The following is a 17,862-nucleotide window of genomic DNA, read 5'->3' on the forward strand; positions in this document are numbered from 1 at the left end:
GAGATGAACAACAGAAAATAAATATTTTTAAAGGAATATATGAGTGATAAATGTAGCTTATAAAATGTAAAACTATACTGGAAATCAAAATCGGGTGACGTGATAGAAAGTGACTGACAGGCTATCTTACATTGAGTGGTCCAAGAAGAGGTGATATTAAAGTAGGGCCAATCTAAAAAAAAAAAAAAAAAAAAAAAAAAAACTCTCTATATGATGATCTATGGAGAACATTCCAGAAAGATATGAAGAGCTAGTGCAAAAACTTTGAAAGGGGAAGCATTTCAACATATTTGAAGAACACAAATAAGGCCATTGGCAGGGGTGAAGAAGGGAAGGGAGAGGGTGGAAGAGGGAGGGCTGAGAGCCAAACACAGCCACAGCATGGAGGGCTTGATAAGCCAGGGCAGTGCAATGAGGTTTTTTACCAGATGGGAAGAGAAGTTCTTAAAAGGCTCTGAGCCTATCAAAAAGATCACTCCAGCTGCTCCATGGAGACAGGAATTTATGGAGCAGAGAACATAAAAGCAAGATACCCAGTGAGAAATCACGTGCAATAGAGGCTCAAGAGACACCATCTTTGACTAGCAATGGAAATGGACAGATCTAGAAGATCCAGGTTTGTTGTGGCCATGGAATCTACAGGTGTACCTGATGTTTTCAATGTGGAACAGAAGGGAAAAGATGAACTGAAAGTCATGCTTAGATATGGGAATTGCTATGACCTGGGAGGAGAAAGTTTCTGGGTGGCAAGAAGCAAATCTAGAGTTGTCCTACAAGGCCTGGATGGAGAAGCCCATTTTGTCTTCCTGTTTGACCGCAGTCCAGCTATTGGACCTCACGGAGCCCTAATGTACTTATCTGTAAAAATGCAGGAGCAAGTCCCTGCCAGATCAGCTTCTCCGAGTCTCGTGGGATTTAATTGAAGTTGACACAGAAGGACTTTAAAACCTTCCAAGCCAATGGCTAATGATGCAAATACATATGAAAATTAATTTGGGGGATCCTGTGCAGAAGAAAACAAAATAGTTCTATTCAACCCTCAAAGGAAATGTCCAGAAGTGAAGATGAAGTTATCTTTCAGAGTTACAATACTCCTACCCCACTACCTGTTTAAAATAGACTTTTATGTTACATAATCCTGAAAATGTTGGGAGTCAAAATTCCTCTAGATAAATACGGTACACATATACCATGGAATACTATGCAGCCATAAAAAGAAAACAAAATCGTATCCTTTGCACTAACGTGGATAGGAAATCTTATCCTTTGCACCAACATGCTTTCAGAAGCAGGATGAGCACTGCAATTGAAGGCTAAGAGGACATGGCTCTCGGCCAGTTTAACTGATCAGTCTGTAAGAAATTAAAATGAACATAACCAGAGAGAGATAGGATATCTCTTATGAGAACATCAGAGGAGCGTCTATGGCTGTGTAATGTTGACATTCTCTTCTCAACGTGGATGCAGCTGGAGGCATTATCCTAAATGAATTAACACAGGAAAAGAACAGCAAATACCACATATTCTCACTTATAAGTGGGAGCTCAGCATTGTGTATGCACGAACATAAAGATGGAAACGATACTGAGGGCTACTAGAGTGGGGAGAAAGGGACAGGAGCAAGGGCTGAAAAGCTACCTATTGGCTACCATGCTCACTACCTGGGTGACAGGATCATTCGAACCCCAAGTCTCGGCTTCACGCAATACACCCAGGTAGCAAACCTGCACATGTACCACCTGAATCTAAAATGAACATTGAAAAATATAAAATAAACATTGAAATTATTTTTAAAAGAGAAGCATAAGAATATAAATTAACAATGATATTCACCTTTTACTATACCTTGGTAAAAAATAATTATGAGTTCAGTTTAAAAAGTCCTCTAGATAACAAAAGTATCATTGTGCTTTTAAATAAACATGGTAGATTGGAGTAAGTTCTTTTTCATTTGGCAGTGACATTGCTCTTCACACAAGTTTCCATCAAGTATTGAACCACTTGGCCTTGATTCTTTCCCTCAAGTTACTTTTGAAGGATTCTGTGAGGTTTGGGGATTATTGCTGTGATATCTGGGTTTTCTAAAGAAAATTCCGGAAACCAAAAGGATTTGGGACAAAGCATACATTAACAGGAAACAGAGACATGGAAATAAATATTCCATCTTCTGGGAAAACATGCACCATTATCAATTATATGGAGCTAACCTTCATTTTAAAAATTGGTTCCTCTTTCCACTGTCAGAGAAAGATTACAAAGATTGGTAATATTCCTGCCCTGTTCCTTAGAACTTTTATAGCATTTCCATTTTCTAGTTTGCTTTCTCCAAAGACTTGGAGGTCAGCTGAACTACTCATATTACCAAACTCACAAAGATATGTGTCCCACCAACTGAGCCATATTTGAGCAAATTGATCTAGATTCTTGATAAATCTTGTTGTCCAATAAACATCACACACTTTATGATCTGAGTTTAACATATTATCAGACCTTGGAGACATGGCTCCTTAGATCCCCAGAAGCAGAGTTAATTTAGCTAACCAGCGGTGAGCTACATTCTGCTGTACGAGTTTGCTCTACCTCCTAATGTAGCTGTAATATTGTGGGAGATTCCAGCATTGGCCAAAAGAGTGGACTACCCTCCCTTTATGATTTCTTGGAACCCTAAAACTTTATGAGACTACGAATATGACTAGGAACAAGGAGACGATTTTCTTCTCAGTCATGAAAATCATTATATATACATATATATCTTTATAATCCTAATAGCACAACTTATATTGTTACTATGTTATATCGCCAAGCATCCATGTTCAAATTAATTCATTTAATTCTCGTAAGAACTTATGTGGTAAATACTATTATCATCCCATTTTTAGAGGAGAAGAGTGAGGTAGAGAAAGTTGAAATGATTACCTCAAAGTCAGAGGATCCAAAGTACCTGCCCATCTTAAGATAATTTGAAAGTATAAACTTGTTTTCTGCCATGAATGACACACAGCCAAAACTCCACACAAAATTCCTAACAGCCCTGTCACTTTTTTAAATGTGCAAGAATCCAATCAAGAAGTGTGAATACTGATATTGTTCAGCACTTGGTGACCTTAAACTTGATCGTCAGAGTATGATCCTCTAAAAGGCAATCTGTTTTAACATGGTCTTTGCTCACAGCACACGAGGATAGCAATTTCAGGAGCAGGATGAGCATTGCAATTCAAGGCTAAGAGGACATGGCTCTCAGCCAATTTAACAGATCAGTCTGTAAGAAATTAAAATGAACATAACCAGAGAGAGATAGGGTATCTCTTACGAGAACATCAAAGGAGTGTCTACAGCTATGTAATGTTGACATTCACTTCCAAAAACTGGCATATTCTCTAAAAGGACAGCAAACTGGATTGACATGCCAAAACCACTAGTTGAGAAATAAAAATAATCTGCTATTAAGTCAGTTGTTTTGTCATTGCTATTTTCACCAATCTAATTGAACAGGCCAATGCTTTTACAAGAAGCAGACAAGTCACTCATCTTGAAGTTTAGGACTAATAGCCGAGTAAATAGTTCTGAAATACACAGAGAGTACACTAACCAACAGTATTCACAACACAGTGAATAAATACACTAATATATGTAGAAACCCAGGCATATATTAGGCTAAATTAAGCAAATGAAACACATGAATATCCTATAGAATGAGATTTGAGGAGAAACATCTTCTAAATATGAAATTAGGTTCCCTCGCCATATTTAATTTTTAGCTGTAAGTAAAGATAATCTATTCTAAGACCACTGTGTAGAACATCCCAGTACAGACACACAGTTTAATCGACTAATTTAATAACTTCAGAAATAACTGTAGATGTCAACTAGGCCAAACACGTTTCATAGAGTAGAAAACAAAGTCTCAGCCGGGAGTGGTGACTCATGCCTGTAATCCCAACACTTTGGGAGGCCAAGGCAGGCAGATCACTTGAGGCTAGGAGTTCGAGAACAGCCTGGCCAACATGGTGAAGCTCCATCTCTACTAAAAAAAAAATATGAAAATTAGCTGGATGTGGTGATGCACATCTATAATACCAGCTACTCGGGAGGCTGAGGCAGGAGAATTGCTTGAACCCAGGAGGCGGAGGTTGCAGTGAGCAGAGATCGCGCCATTGCACTCCAGCCTGGGTGACAAAGTGAGACTCCATCTCAAAAAAATTAAAAAAAAAAAAAAAAAGGCAAACCAAGTCTCAGAGAAGTTAAGCAATATTCCCAGGCTCATACAGTTCATTAGTGACAGAGCCAACTCTACAACCTGGTTCAGTCTTTCACAAAAATGAAAGAAAGAATTGTTGACAACAGAAATGCAGTTGGGCCTAAAATGTTGTGATACAGAACCTTTCAGCCATCTCTTCTCCACTCGCCATGTTTAGAAACTTCAGAGAGCATTAAGATACATTAGTTCGGCCAGGCACGGTAGCTCACGCCTGTAATCTCAGCACTTTGGGAGGCCGAGGCGGGCAGATCACAAGGTCCAGGAGATCGAGACCATCCTGGCTAACAAGGTGAAACCCTGTCTCTATGAAAAATACAAAAAATTAGCCGGGCGTGGTGGCGAGCACCTGTAGTCCCAGCTACTTGGGAGGCTGAGGCAGGAGAATAGTGTGAACCTGGGAGGCGAAGCTTGCAGTGAGCTGAGATCGCACCACTGCACTCCAGCCTGGGCGACAGAGCAAGACTCTGTCTCAATTAAAAAAAAAAAAAAAAAAAGATTCATTAGTTCACTTTCATGACACAGAGAGATCCTAAGTTACTCACTACCTAATACTTCTAACGGTGTGGGCTTCTTATCAAATGCGTGAATTCTTCTTAAATCATCTTGAAAAGAACCCACTATCATTCTGAATGTTGCTTGGAAACATATCTACTGTTCAAAGTAACTTTGTTGAGCTTAGAATTTAAACAGAGGAAGATTAATGTCAGAGCACATACCATGTGCAGATTAAAAACTCCACTGTGGGTTATTCCAGAAGTAGATCAGAATTTTTTTCATTTTCTTTTTGAAATCATGTGTCTAAAACCAACAGTTAGTTAAGGGCAGAAGAGATGTTGCAAATGAAGATTTAGACAGAAAAATTTCAAAGCCAATTGTTAACATCTATGTTTTGTTCAGAACCATCATAAGCAAAAGTTTTTGATTTTTTTGTTTTTTTTGGTTTTTTTTGAGACAGAGTTTTGCTCTTGTTGCCCAAGCTGGAGTGCAATGGCATGATCTCGGCTCACCGCAACCTCTGCCTCCTGGGTTCAAACGATTCTCCTGCCTCAGCCTCCCGACGAGTAGCTGGGATTACAGGCATAGGCCATTATACCCAGCTAATTTTGTATTTTTAGTAGAGATAGGGTTTCTCCATATTGGTCAGGCTGGTCACCCGCCTCAGCCTTCTAAAGTGCTAGGATTACAGGCGTGAGCCACCATGCCTGGCCAAGATTTATTTTTAAGAAAAGAAAAAAAAATGTCAGTTTCATAGACAAGAAATTGGGAAAGAATAAATTGAACAGAACATAAAACCCTTTCACTGTCTTAAAAACAATTGGATTAGTCTCTGGTTCCCACTTAAGTTTTAAAATCTCTAAAATTAAAGTACCATGTGTAAGTCATGAAACCAGTTTTTAATGTACATTTTCTCAATTCCTGTTTACCAGTGAATAGACTAATTGCCCCCAAACCAAACAAAGTCCAATCTTACAGAGCTAAACAAATAGAAAATCAAAATAACTGGAAGGAGCATCATTATCTAGTTATCTGGTCATCATAATAACCAGAGAGTGAATCAACTGATCCCAGGATAGGCCAAACGACCAAACAAACAGCTGTTGTTCCAGTTAATAGCACCTCACTTGACTGAGCACATCATAAAGTCCTTCTAAGACGTTTCTAATCTAGGTATGTGAGCCTGGCTTCCAACATACCTCAGAGACATAGAAATGCCCTATAATAATCTTGATGCTTCTTCCATAGTCATGTCTTGAATACTATTATTCTTGCAATATAGTATATGTTTACTTCCACTGTCATAAAAAAATGGAAAAGTTTCAATCTCACCTAAAGACAGACCCTTCCAGCTCTGGATACTGAGTGTCCACACACAGCGAACAGAGCCCTGGGTTAGCCATCAGGAGAACAGGGACCACTCTCAACTCAGTCTTTTCCCAGCCTTGTGTCCTTAGCAAGTCTCTGCACCACATGTCTTCATCTGATGGGGGCAGAAATGAGAGAGAAAGGGATAAAGCCAGCTCTACATGCCTCTTGAAAAGCAGAAGCACTACAAAATGTAAGGTATTGCTGTTGTTACAATGCAAAGGGTGAAGCCAGGAGCACCCCATTGTCATGACACAGAGGGCCACGGCAGAGGCCCATGGGGATGTGGGGCAGGTATCAACGGATGACCTGTGTGCACACTGAGCCCATCCTTCTCCATTCGTGCTTGGCATCATGAACCATGAATGGTTCTTCTTACCCCTGAAGAACCATTATTGTTAAGTTCTGCAGTCCCTGCTATGGAAATGAGGCTGTGTGATGCCTTGGTGAGATGGCTCTTAACCAAGAATGGTTCTTCAGGGTTAAGAAGTAGAAGGTACACTTTGGGAGGCCAAGATGGGCGAAGCACTTAAGGTCAGGAGTTGGAGATCAGCCTGGCCAACATGGTGAAACTCCGTCCCCACTAAAAATACAAAAATTAGCCAGGCATGGTGGTATGTACCTGTAATCCCAGCTACTTGGGAGGTGGAGGCAGGAGAATCGCCCAAACCCAGGAGGCAGAAGTTGTGGTGAGCTGAGATTGCACCACCACACTCCAGCCTGGGCAACACAGTGAGACTCTGTCTCAAAAAAAAAAAAAAAAAGTAGAAGGTAACGCACATGTTTACATTTTTCCAGAATCCTTAGTGCCTGCAATACTAGAGCATGTGCTTTCTTGCATATGGCCAGAATAGATCGTCTGGCACCTCCCAGAGTTCACCCCTAACTCCCAGGGTCATTATGGGAGCAGAAGGATTGACATTCTCAATCATCATTGGAGAAAGGATGCCCCTAAAGAGAAAATAATGCCCAATACATCATAAATCCTGTATCAGCTTTTAAGGCAGGTGATTTGAATCCTCAGCAGTAACTTCATCTCCAAGGGTAGCCACTTACAAATCTCAGAGTTAGCCATACGCAGTAATGTGAAAAGAAACACCTTTCACAAAACAGCACTATTTTGGAAAAAGAATTTATTCTGCTTAGTTTTATGAAATTCTTTTCTATAACCTACCTATCTACTATTTTTGTCTAGATAGAGATTTGGTCCTTTCAAACACATGTGCACATGCAATGCCCTCCTGTCTCCTTTTTTGGGATGCTCCTCCATCTAAAAAGGCAGTGGAATTCCAGAGGTTACTAAATATACTCTGGCTTTTTCATGGCGTGCAATAATAAAATAGTGCTCTCTTTTCATCTGTTTTTGTCTTTTTAGGTAAAAGTATTTTTTCAGGAAGGAACTTTCTAAGATCATTCAGTACGTGTTTGGAGTGAAGCCCTGTTCACCTTCATTTCTACAAATCTCATACCAGAAAGATCTAATGCAGCCCCACTCCTATGTGTAGCTTCCATCAGTGTCAATGCCAGAGAGGCCCAAGGGCCCCCTCGTGCAGTTGAGTATATAACCTCATGAGTCCACAACTTCACTTCCCCAAGTGAAGAGAAGAATGGAAGTGAAGAAAAGAATGGAAATTCAATCGGTACCAGCAGACTGTCAGTTCCTCCAGTAGCAAACAATAAATGCATCTGAGGAAGTTCTGGTGAACCAATCAACAGGGGGGCTTTGTTCTGAACTTGGCGGAGCCTACCTCGTGCCTTGTAAATGTCAGTGTGTGTATGTGTGAGCGTCTGACATTACTCAGCAGCACATACCAAAGGCCAGGAATTTGGCAGAGCAAGGCTGATTACAATGCCTAAAAATATTCTGTTTTATCAAAATCTATTCTGATGCCTTTTAGCATGTGGGCAAAATGCTAGAGCAGCAGGCTCTTTAGGAAGCGGAAATTCTGAGAGGCGTTCCAAATATCCAAAACGACACAACCTCATTGTGTAAGAAGTAACCCTTCAGCTTAAATTCTTGTTGTTTGTCTATTTTTATCTCAACAGAATTTTTTTTTTGTAAACCAAGTAAGGCAATGATCTCTCCTTTGTAAACATTTATAAAATGTAATATAATTTATTTAACAAATAATTATTGAGAGCCTATTAAAAACAAGGCCCTTTGTTGGGCTTAACAGCGACCATAAGGTCAAATAAATAACTGTTCTTATTTTTAATGTGCCTGCAATAAGAAAAGCGTTAAAACCTTTCCTGAGAATGAGCTGCTCTGGGCAAGGCAAACCATGATCCAGGCTTTAGAAGAGGCAAGAAACAAGAGCTAGGGAGAAAGGGACAAGGGAGGAATTAATTTTCTGCTAAGGACTGGCAAAGGCTTCTTGAGGGTTGTGGCATTTTGATGTGGGCCTTTCAGAGTAAACAGAGTTGGCCAAGCAGAGCTGAGGAGTGCTCTAGGCAGAGGGAGCAGCATGGGTGTGTGCAGAGATGGGAAGTCCAGGGCAGTAGAAGAATTCGTGTGAGGTCTTCAGAGGTCTTCATCATCACCAGGGACAGGATTTTTTCAAAATGAGAAGGCTAATGGCACCTAGAAAATGCACTACAGTGCGGTAGACTCTAAACAAAAGGAAGGGTATCATTTCTGTGAAACTGCCAAAGCCACAAGAGTGATAAATTAGGCCAGAGGGAGGCAAGGCTTAATCCTCATTTGTTGAACATGTTAAAAACATGTGTGTCCACCACATACATGTACACACAAACACACTCTAGGCACGCCACCTTATAGCAATTCTTCCTTTTTCAGCAACTGATGTACTCTTTGTCCCGGCTTTTAGTTTAGGTATCTCCCTCTCATTACAGATTGACCAAGAAGCTGCAATTTATGTTTCTACCATAGAGTTTGTGGGAGTAAATACAAGAGGTGTGATGTCTATCTTCTGTGGTAAGTGATCTGGAAGGCTTGCTCAGGAATCACCTTTATGTTTACCTGTAAATTGATACTTAAAGAATAATTGTCTAGCAATTGTCAGGAAGACTAATTGCCAAGTTATGACACTACCAGATAGAGCCAGCCAGGCGCTACTGCATAGCCATTCAACAAACAGTTACTCAGTGCTCACTGTCTACACAGGTATGAGGCGATGAAAATTGTGCCTGAGAAATGCCTAATAAGAGAGAAATAAGAGCAACGCCATTTCTGTGTGTGAGAGAACAGGACTGGTCAGTCTACTGACGGATTGCAGTCTCTCTCTTATACCCAGATGCCTATATGCATATACCCTTATACCTATATGCACGAAGAAGAGAAGAGCTAGAAATAAAGGATATATTCTAGCACAAAAGGTATATTGAACCAAACATTAAAATACATGTGTGAGCCCAATTTTCACATTTCTAAGGCCAGAATTGTAGCAGCTGAAGTCAAGTAACTTCTGATCATCGGCACAGTTTTCATGAGTGTTCTCCATAACTCCATAACTCAAGAAGACAGACACAAGGCCAGTTCTGGCATTTGGTTCATTACCAGTGGCCATAGATACACTTTGTTTTTCTGAGCAACAGGTGAGTTGTTCAATCATGCATTCCCTATGAACTATGCATCTGTCTACCCTGGGGCCACCTAATGTCACAACCAACCAACCTTAGCCAACAGCCCACTGGTGGCTAAACCACTTAGTGGTTTAACTTCCAATCTCTTCCTCACTGCACCTTCCTACAGAGGCAGATCATGCACATACCATGTGCCCAGTTTTTCTGTCTTTCCGCACCCTGTAGCCATTTACTGTCACTTCAGGCAGCCTTTTTTCACACTTCACTCTCTACTTCATTCCATGTAGAATATGATCTCAGGAAAATCTCCATCCATTCCAACAATAAACCAAAAATTTATTTTATTCTTTAGCTCCTATTTGAGTCTCACCTTGTATTATAAAACACATTAAATATGTACCATTTCACTTGATTCTCCAAACAACCTTGTGAGATAGATATCACTTATCACAATTTACAGAGAAGACAAGTGCCTTTTGCCAGAGAGTTTAGCTAGTAAGTGAAAGAACGGGTCTACAAACCAAGGCCTCTTGATTCCCAAACACTTTGTCCTTCTAGGGTAAAACAATAGTACTAATGGTTCATCTGCTATAAATAAGAAAGGAGAATTTTTACATTTTGACATGAAATTAACATAAGAAACCAAAACTTCCAATAGTAATATCATGTAAAACTATTCATAAGTCTCCTTCAGCATATAGACAATGTTCTGACTTAGATAGCTTTTTCTCAAGAAGGGTGTCGAAGATTGATGTAATCAATGCTATTTTCTACTTATGGTAAATAATTCACTTAATAACTTTTGTTCTATCATTCATTGCAAATACAATATTTTAGTTTCATCATGTTGTACATGGAATAGCCTGGATAGTCAGTATTGCTTTGAACTCCACTACACATACTGCTATTCTTGCATTAATTTATTCAGCAAATGTCTATTAAATATTTTCTATAGTAAAGATGCTATACCATACAGTATTACGAATATCAAATTATGCCAGCACACTCTAAGTCGATCTATTTATAAGGTGTCATCCATGCTTAATTCAGGTATCATGTAAGTGATTCAAACTAAATGACAGGAATGAAGAGAATCCAATTATGGTTAAATTTTTTAAATAATAAAACCAGTTGGCACATTTTTATGTATTTATAAGAATATTTCATACCATGGGAGCAGAATGGAGGAAAAGACGAAAGGGAAACAAATTTTAGTTTGTTTCCTTAAAGAAATATATGTTAGATTTTCTCATTCCTGCCTGCCCCATTCCTCCATCTGCTGAACAGAATCAATGACAGCAGCAGCCGAGATCCCAGCGGACCCTCTGGACAGATGCAGCTGCATGAGTGAGCCCAAGTGAAGACAACAAAGGAACTCCCCTGCCCAAATACAGATGTGTTAGTTTTAAATTGTTTAATTTAAATTTGTTGTTTAAATTTGTTGTTGTTAAATCACTGTTGTCTGCAGATGAGAAGTTGCAGGGTAGTTTGCTACACAACAATCGACAGCAGATACAACAAAACAGAGAATTCCCTAGTGACTGCAGGGCCAGAAGAAAGAACTGAGTTGGTCAGGTGCCTCAGGACAAGACAGTGGACAACAGTATTGACTAGGATAAGCGTAGGTGTAAGGCCCAGAGGGGGTTTCCATGAAGGAGTGTGAGGAGGGCATTCTGGGACAGCAGAAACAGAGTTTGTTCAGGAGCTTTTCCTGGGTATAAGAGAGAGACTGCAACCAGAGGAAATACAGCAGATAAGGCTATGCATTATGAATGAATTTCTCCATTCCATCATTTTCTCAGTAAACTGAGTAAAGATCTCAATTGCTTTTAATTGTTTATTATAAATGAAAATTCACTTTGAGATTCATTTTAAATATGCATTCTCAGTAATTCTTTTTACTTTAGGGGCAGAGGATGTATAACGGATGATTTTCCTCTTAGCCATATGGAAGAGTTGGACAAATAAACTAAGTAAGATTCTAAGAAGGAAGATTAAATACAGCTAGATTGTGGTCCTAAGACAAAAAATGAAGGAGCTAAGGCATACAGACTAGCTGGTCAGTTATTTCCTAACACCTTAGTATTCTAGTGTAGATGGAAGACTGAATAGGAGGCCAAGAAAACAACAGAACAAGAAAGGCAGGAGCCATGATTAAGAATGAGTTGCTCTGTGCAATCAGGTTGGGCGGGACAGAAAGAGAAAGTCAATTTTTGGATTTAAGAACTAGAAATTAAGAGGCAAATATGATCATAGCAAAGGAGTAAAAGCAGAAAGGAATCTGGAAAAGACAAAAAGGACGTTGGTCACAACAGTAACTCATCCATCGCAGAGAACCAGAGAGTTGGCAGCAGATGAGGGAAAAGAAATCCGTGTGGCAGTGAGGAGCTCAGCAACTGGCACAAGAGAGAACTATGAAGTTGGAGAAAACTAAGTTAGGAAGGGCAACAAGCAGAAGAGGACTAAGAAGAGAAAGTCTTAATAGTAAGGCAACAAGAATAAAACCAACGTGCCCTTAATAATATGTGTGTTGCATTGTATTAAATTCTTTGGAACACTTCCCATGAAACCCAGCCCTCGGGCATGAAAATAACATGTCAAACCTCCCCATGACAGGTTACCTAAAAATAACTTCCAGGTACCAGGGGAAGCTGGTGAATAGGCTGGAGCTCAGTGATTTGTGGATCCAGATAGGCTTTTTAGATCCAGAAAGTACACAATCCAGCAATTCATTCCAAGTTAGAGAAGTATGTACACCTGCTGCGGCCCCTCTCCAGGGCTACCAATGTCTGCTGCACTCTCACTCCTGGTAGTCAGCTGAGTAGCCTGGCATAGCTGGTTTTCAAAATGCAATTGTCACAATAAATGGAGAGGTGCCCTCTGATGTCCCTTTGAGCTCCAAAGTCCTAGGATCAGGGCCAGCTTTCTGGGCATGCAATCTGTGCATTTGCACAAGGCTCTGTGCTCCAGTGGGTCCTGCACTTGGTTTAATGCTCAGCTGCTACCATCTTAAAATTCTTGACAGTTTATTAGCAAGATCCCAGCATTTTCATCTTGCACTGTGCCCAAGGGCATGGGAGCCCACCTCTTGCATCAGTGTGACCTGGATGTGAGACATGGAATCAAAGGAGCTCATTTTGGAGCTTTAAGATTTGACTGCCCCACTGGATTTCAGACTTGCATGGGGCCTGTATTCCCTTTGTTTTGGCCAATTTCTCCCATTTGGAACAGCTGTATTTCCCAATGCCTGTACCCCCACTGTCTCTAAAATGTAACTAACTTGCTTTTGATTTTACAGGCTCATAGGCAGAAGGGACTTGCCTTGTCTTTGGTATGACTTTGGACTGTGGACTTTTGAGTTAATGCTAAAATTAGTTAAGACTTGGTGGGACTGTTGAGAAGGCATGATTGATTTTGAAATGTGAGGACATGAGATTTGGGAGGGGCCAGGGGTGGAATCTCATCTTGAATTGTAGCTCCCATAATTCTCACATGTTGTGGAAAGGACCCAATAGGAGATAACTGAATCATGGGGCAGTTTCCCCCACACTGTTCTAAAGATAGTGAATAAGTCTCATGAGATCTAATGGTTTTGTAAGGGATTTCCTCTTTTACTTGCCTTTCATTCTCTCTTGTCTGCCACCATGTAGGACATGCCTTTCACCTTCCACCATGATTGTGAGGCCTCCCCAGCCATGTGGAACTGTGAGTCCCTTAAACCTCTTTTTCTTTATAAATTACCCAGTCTTGGATATGTCTTTATCAGCAGTGTCAAAACAGTCTACTACACACTGAACATCACAAATTATGTAAGTGGTCCTGCCTGGGATCTGTGTCCTGCACTAAAACTGAACAAGGACTGAATTTCCATCACTTGTGGGATATTTTCTGGACTTCTTTCCGGACTTCTTTCCTTACAGTACAAACTACCACACCAAATGTATAAAATCTCACAATGCAGCAATTGTCCAAGGCATCTTACTGCTTCTGTCTTGACTGTGAAGAAGAGGGTGCAATAACAACTCCCAACTCTCAGGGTGAGAAGGATGATGGAAAAGGAAATCCCTGTAGATGGATGAGGTTTTTGGTGATCTCTGAAAGTTTCAATTAGGCTTTGCAGCATATTTCTAGAGTCAATTATCAGGAATATCAAGCCCATGCTATATCAAGGCCTTCATCACTTTCAAGATTCAACAAACTTTTTCCATAAATGGCTATAGAGTAAAATTTTAGGCTTTGTGGCACATGTGATCTTTGCTGCAGTGACAATGTGAAAGCAGACACAGACAATACCTAAACAGTTATGTCTGTATTCTGTTAAAAATTTAATTGCATAACCCAGGTACCAAGGACATTAACACTGGAAAAAAACCTTTTATACAGATTACAGACTTTCTGTATATTTTGTAAATTGTTTTGACTGTATCCATTAGTTACAAAATAATATCCAATATCACATATAGCATTAACTCAACATAACTCTTTGGTTCCCTTTAATCTTGAACACTTTCCGTATCATTCTTTATATTTATGACATTGATATTTTTAGAGGATAGTCATTTATTTTGTAGACTGTCCCATCTTATGATGGCCCCTTCATTTTTGACATGGGTAATTTGTGTTTTTGATCAAAGTCCAATCTTGCCAGATATACACTGAATTAACAATGTTCTGACAAAGCCAACATTTGGTCTTCATTCTGTTTTGCATTTGTTTTCTATTTCAATAATTTCTACTGTGTGTTTATTGTTTCTTTCTACTTTATTCGGGGATAATCCGGTCTTTCCCTTTCAAACATATACAGATTTACCTTTTGTCATAGATCTATTCATTTATTATTGAGTTTATGTTACTACTTATTTTCACCTTAAATTATATATAATCAGAAAAAATAATTCCAGTGATTTTATTACTGTTTGCTTTGTTCTGAGGGGACTTCTTTTATGGCCCAGTATATGATTATTTTTGAAAAATGTGATGTTCAACAAATATAAATTAGCTGAAACTTATTGACTGAGGTTTTCTGAATCATCTATGTCCTTCAAGAATCAGTTCATAAGAAATGGACCCTAAAGAATTTAGGTATAAATGGGCACCATATTTGCAACTTACTCTTTAACAATTCAGCGAAAAAAACATATATGCATGTGTTTATTTCATTATTTTGCACTATTTAAAAACTTTTCTGTAAGAAATTATCCAAAATTTTTAAAAGTAAAGCCAAAAAATTAATATTAAAAGTATTTTTAATTGCAAGGACTTGTGTTGAGCAGGATTTGGCCCATGAGTCAAAATTTGCCAACCCTGCTGTAGAGAAAGGAGGCATCTCATTGTATCACAGATTATAGTAAAAATCGGATGACCTGAAGTTTATTCCCTTGGTTACCCGTGTCACATAACTCAGACTGAGTCCTTTCTTCACTTGGTGTCTCAGTTTCTCTATCTGCTCTACAAAGGTTTTTTTTTTTCAATTTAGTATTAAATATATGGGAAGCCTTAGAAAAACTGTATAAACTGGCCTGGGAAGGGTTACTGGTCTCTCTTCATTCTGTCTCCTCCCCCATTTGCCACATACAATGCACTAAAATGCCTTATAAAATGAAATGGAGGGAAGACACAGAGAAGGCACACAACAGGTTGAATAAATGATGAGGCATCAAGAAGATGAAAAGCAGCAGGATCTTTGAAGGAAAGATGTAGACCATAAAATGGGGCAGCAAATTGAAAAGATGAAGATTGGAATGAAAAGAGTCTGAAGCCAAACCACAGAGAATTCAACCCAATGAGATCACTAGACTGAGGTAGGAAAAGAAACATCATGATATACTTCCAAATGTGTTTCCAGTCTCTGCTCATTAGGAATAAAATCTCTACCATTGTGTATTCCTTACACCCACAGATAATTTGATACTCACTCTGGGGTAAATCTGAATATCTTAGCTTTCCTTAAGAAAAGATGTTGCCCTCAGATTGCTGACAACCTGCAGAAATTCACACAAGTAGAGAGGAATGCCGCCTGGGTGTTGACTCCTGGAGATGCTATCTCTAGCACATTATGTTTCACAGCATTTATTAATACCATTATTGGCCCAAGTTACCCACATCACTTGCTATTCCTGTAATCCTTTAAAGGCTTGCACAAGGAAACAAAGAACATACCCATGGATATTTTTTAAATGTCTACAATATTTTCTGCTTGACATATGAAGGTTATCCAAACCATGGTCTACATTAAAAACAAATAAAGCTGAGTCTCACCTTATTTATTTATATCCAGCCCACTATAAAAAGCAAGGCCTCTCTCACCTGTCTCACATTGTTGGGGTTGAAAGGGTCACCAAAAATCACTGAATGTGAAAAATTAACTCCAGAGAGAGTATGTACTTTGACTAGTGTTCCAGAACTAAATGGAATTGGTAGCAAGCTGCAATGGTTTTAATGTGCCCCACAAAAGTTCATGTGTTGGAAACCTAATCTCTTTGCCCTCATGAAAGGAGTAGTGGAATAATGTTGCTATCACTGCAGTGGGTCTGTTATTGCAGGAGTCGCTTTGTTTTAAAAGCAAATTCCCTTGGCTCTGTTTTTCTTCATCTTTCCCCTTCTACCATGTTATGATGCAGCATGAAGGCCTTCACCAAGTGCAGGTGCCATGCTCTTCCCAGCCTTTAGAACTGTGAGCTGAATAAACTTCTTTTCTTTATCAATTACTCCATCCGTCATATGGTGTTACACCAAAAGAGAATGGACTAAGACACAGGACAAAGATTCAGTAGGCTTATTAAATTATCTATGTAACTACAGAGAGCTAGTGAACCAATTTCAGCTTAGGGGAAACAGGAAATTCAGAAACAGGAAGCCCAGAGAAAAATGGCACTGAACTGTGACTCCTATTGCCTCAGGTTAGATCATCTGACTTCACAAGGTAAAAGCTTCTGCACACAAAGCTGCTTCAGCCCTTTTCCACCAATGGGACACCCTTGCTATGTAGAGTAGTGCAAAACTCTGTCATTTACTAGTCATGGGACATTGGGTAAGTCAGTCTGTATTAGTCCATCGTTTTGCTATAAAGAAATACCTGAGGCTGGGTAATTTATAAAGAAAAGAGGTTTAATTGGCTTATGGTTCTGCATGCTGTACAAGCATGGTACTGGCATCTTCTCACTTCTGGTGAGGCCTCAGAGAGCTTTTACTTATGATGGAAGATGAAGCAGGAGCAAGCATGTCATATGGTGAGAGAGGAAGCAAGAGAGAGAGCAAGAGGAGGGGGTCAGGCTCTTTTAAACAATCAGCTCTTGCATGAACTCACTCATCACCAAGGGCATGGTGCTAAGCCATGCATGAGAGATCAGACCCCATGATCCAGTGACTTCCCACCAGGCCCCACCTCCAACAGTGTGAATCACATTTCAACATGAGATTTGGAGGGGACGAACATCTCAACTATATCACACTTAAACATTCTGAGCCTCAGCAGCCTTATCAGAAGAATGAGGATAACCCAGTAAACTCAAGCCTAATGATGGAGGTGTGGTAATGCTCGACAGATAGAGGTGTTAAAAGGGGAAGCTATGTCATCATAAAAGGGAATGAGCTGATGAGTATGACCATGTTCTTTTCAGGAGACACAGTAAGGTACAGTTAAGCAGATGTGATTGTTGCTCCCAAACCAACTCGTTTGACTGCCAACACCATCTACTCTCTTCCTGAGGTGATCTCTGGCCATTGTAGCCCACATGGACCACATGGAGCAGACTAGGGACTTGATGTATCCCTAGAAGCAGTCCACAACCAGTGACTGAAAACCCCAGCTTCCTCATCCTGGGATAGGAGCAGGCGCAACAACTCTGAAGCATGTTGCATAGTGTTCCCCCGGCAGAATCAAACCTCAGCTGTACACAGCAGTGACCTACTTAATATCACACTCTTTAATAGTTTTCTCTTTTTTTCCTAACTCACCTCCCTACTCCCTGCTGCTGTTTCCTGGAAGCACTTCCCACATAAACTATTTACACTCAAATCCTTATCTTAGAGTCTGTTACTGGGTACTTAGCCAACCTAAGATAGCCAAGTAGAAATACCCAGCAGGTAGTCTAATATCCAAGCCTGGGAGTTGTGTCAGCAGGACAAACTGTATCTGCAAGTTGTTGTGCATTCATATTTGCTATGTGGAAACGAGTGGCTAGAGTGAGTTTAAATAA

At 39.8% G+C, this 17,862-nt stretch overlaps 1 protein-coding gene across 9 annotated transcripts in view; it reads right to left on the minus strand.

Annotated features, from left to right (window-relative positions):
• Window positions 1–17,862, minus strand: part of N6AMT1 (N-6 adenine-specific DNA methyltransferase 1) — a 319,675-nt gene that overhangs the window by 182,965 nt on the left and 118,848 nt on the right. For 3 of the 9 annotated variants that reach the window (XR_010125286.1, XR_010125292.1, XR_010125291.1), the window contains one exon: window positions 6,086–6,236. The exons of the other annotated variants lie outside the window; for them this stretch is intronic. The gene's annotated coding sequence lies outside the window, so the exon portion shown is untranslated. The remainder of the gene's footprint in view (window positions 1–6,085; window positions 6,237–17,862) is intronic. 9 annotated transcript variants of the gene reach the window in all.

This window comes from Pongo pygmaeus, chromosome 22 (assembly GCF_028885625.2).
Source record: "Pongo pygmaeus isolate AG05252 chromosome 22, NHGRI_mPonPyg2-v2.0_pri, whole genome shotgun sequence".
In the NCBI taxonomy this organism is placed as follows: Eukaryota; Metazoa; Chordata; class Mammalia; order Primates; family Hominidae; genus Pongo; species Pongo pygmaeus.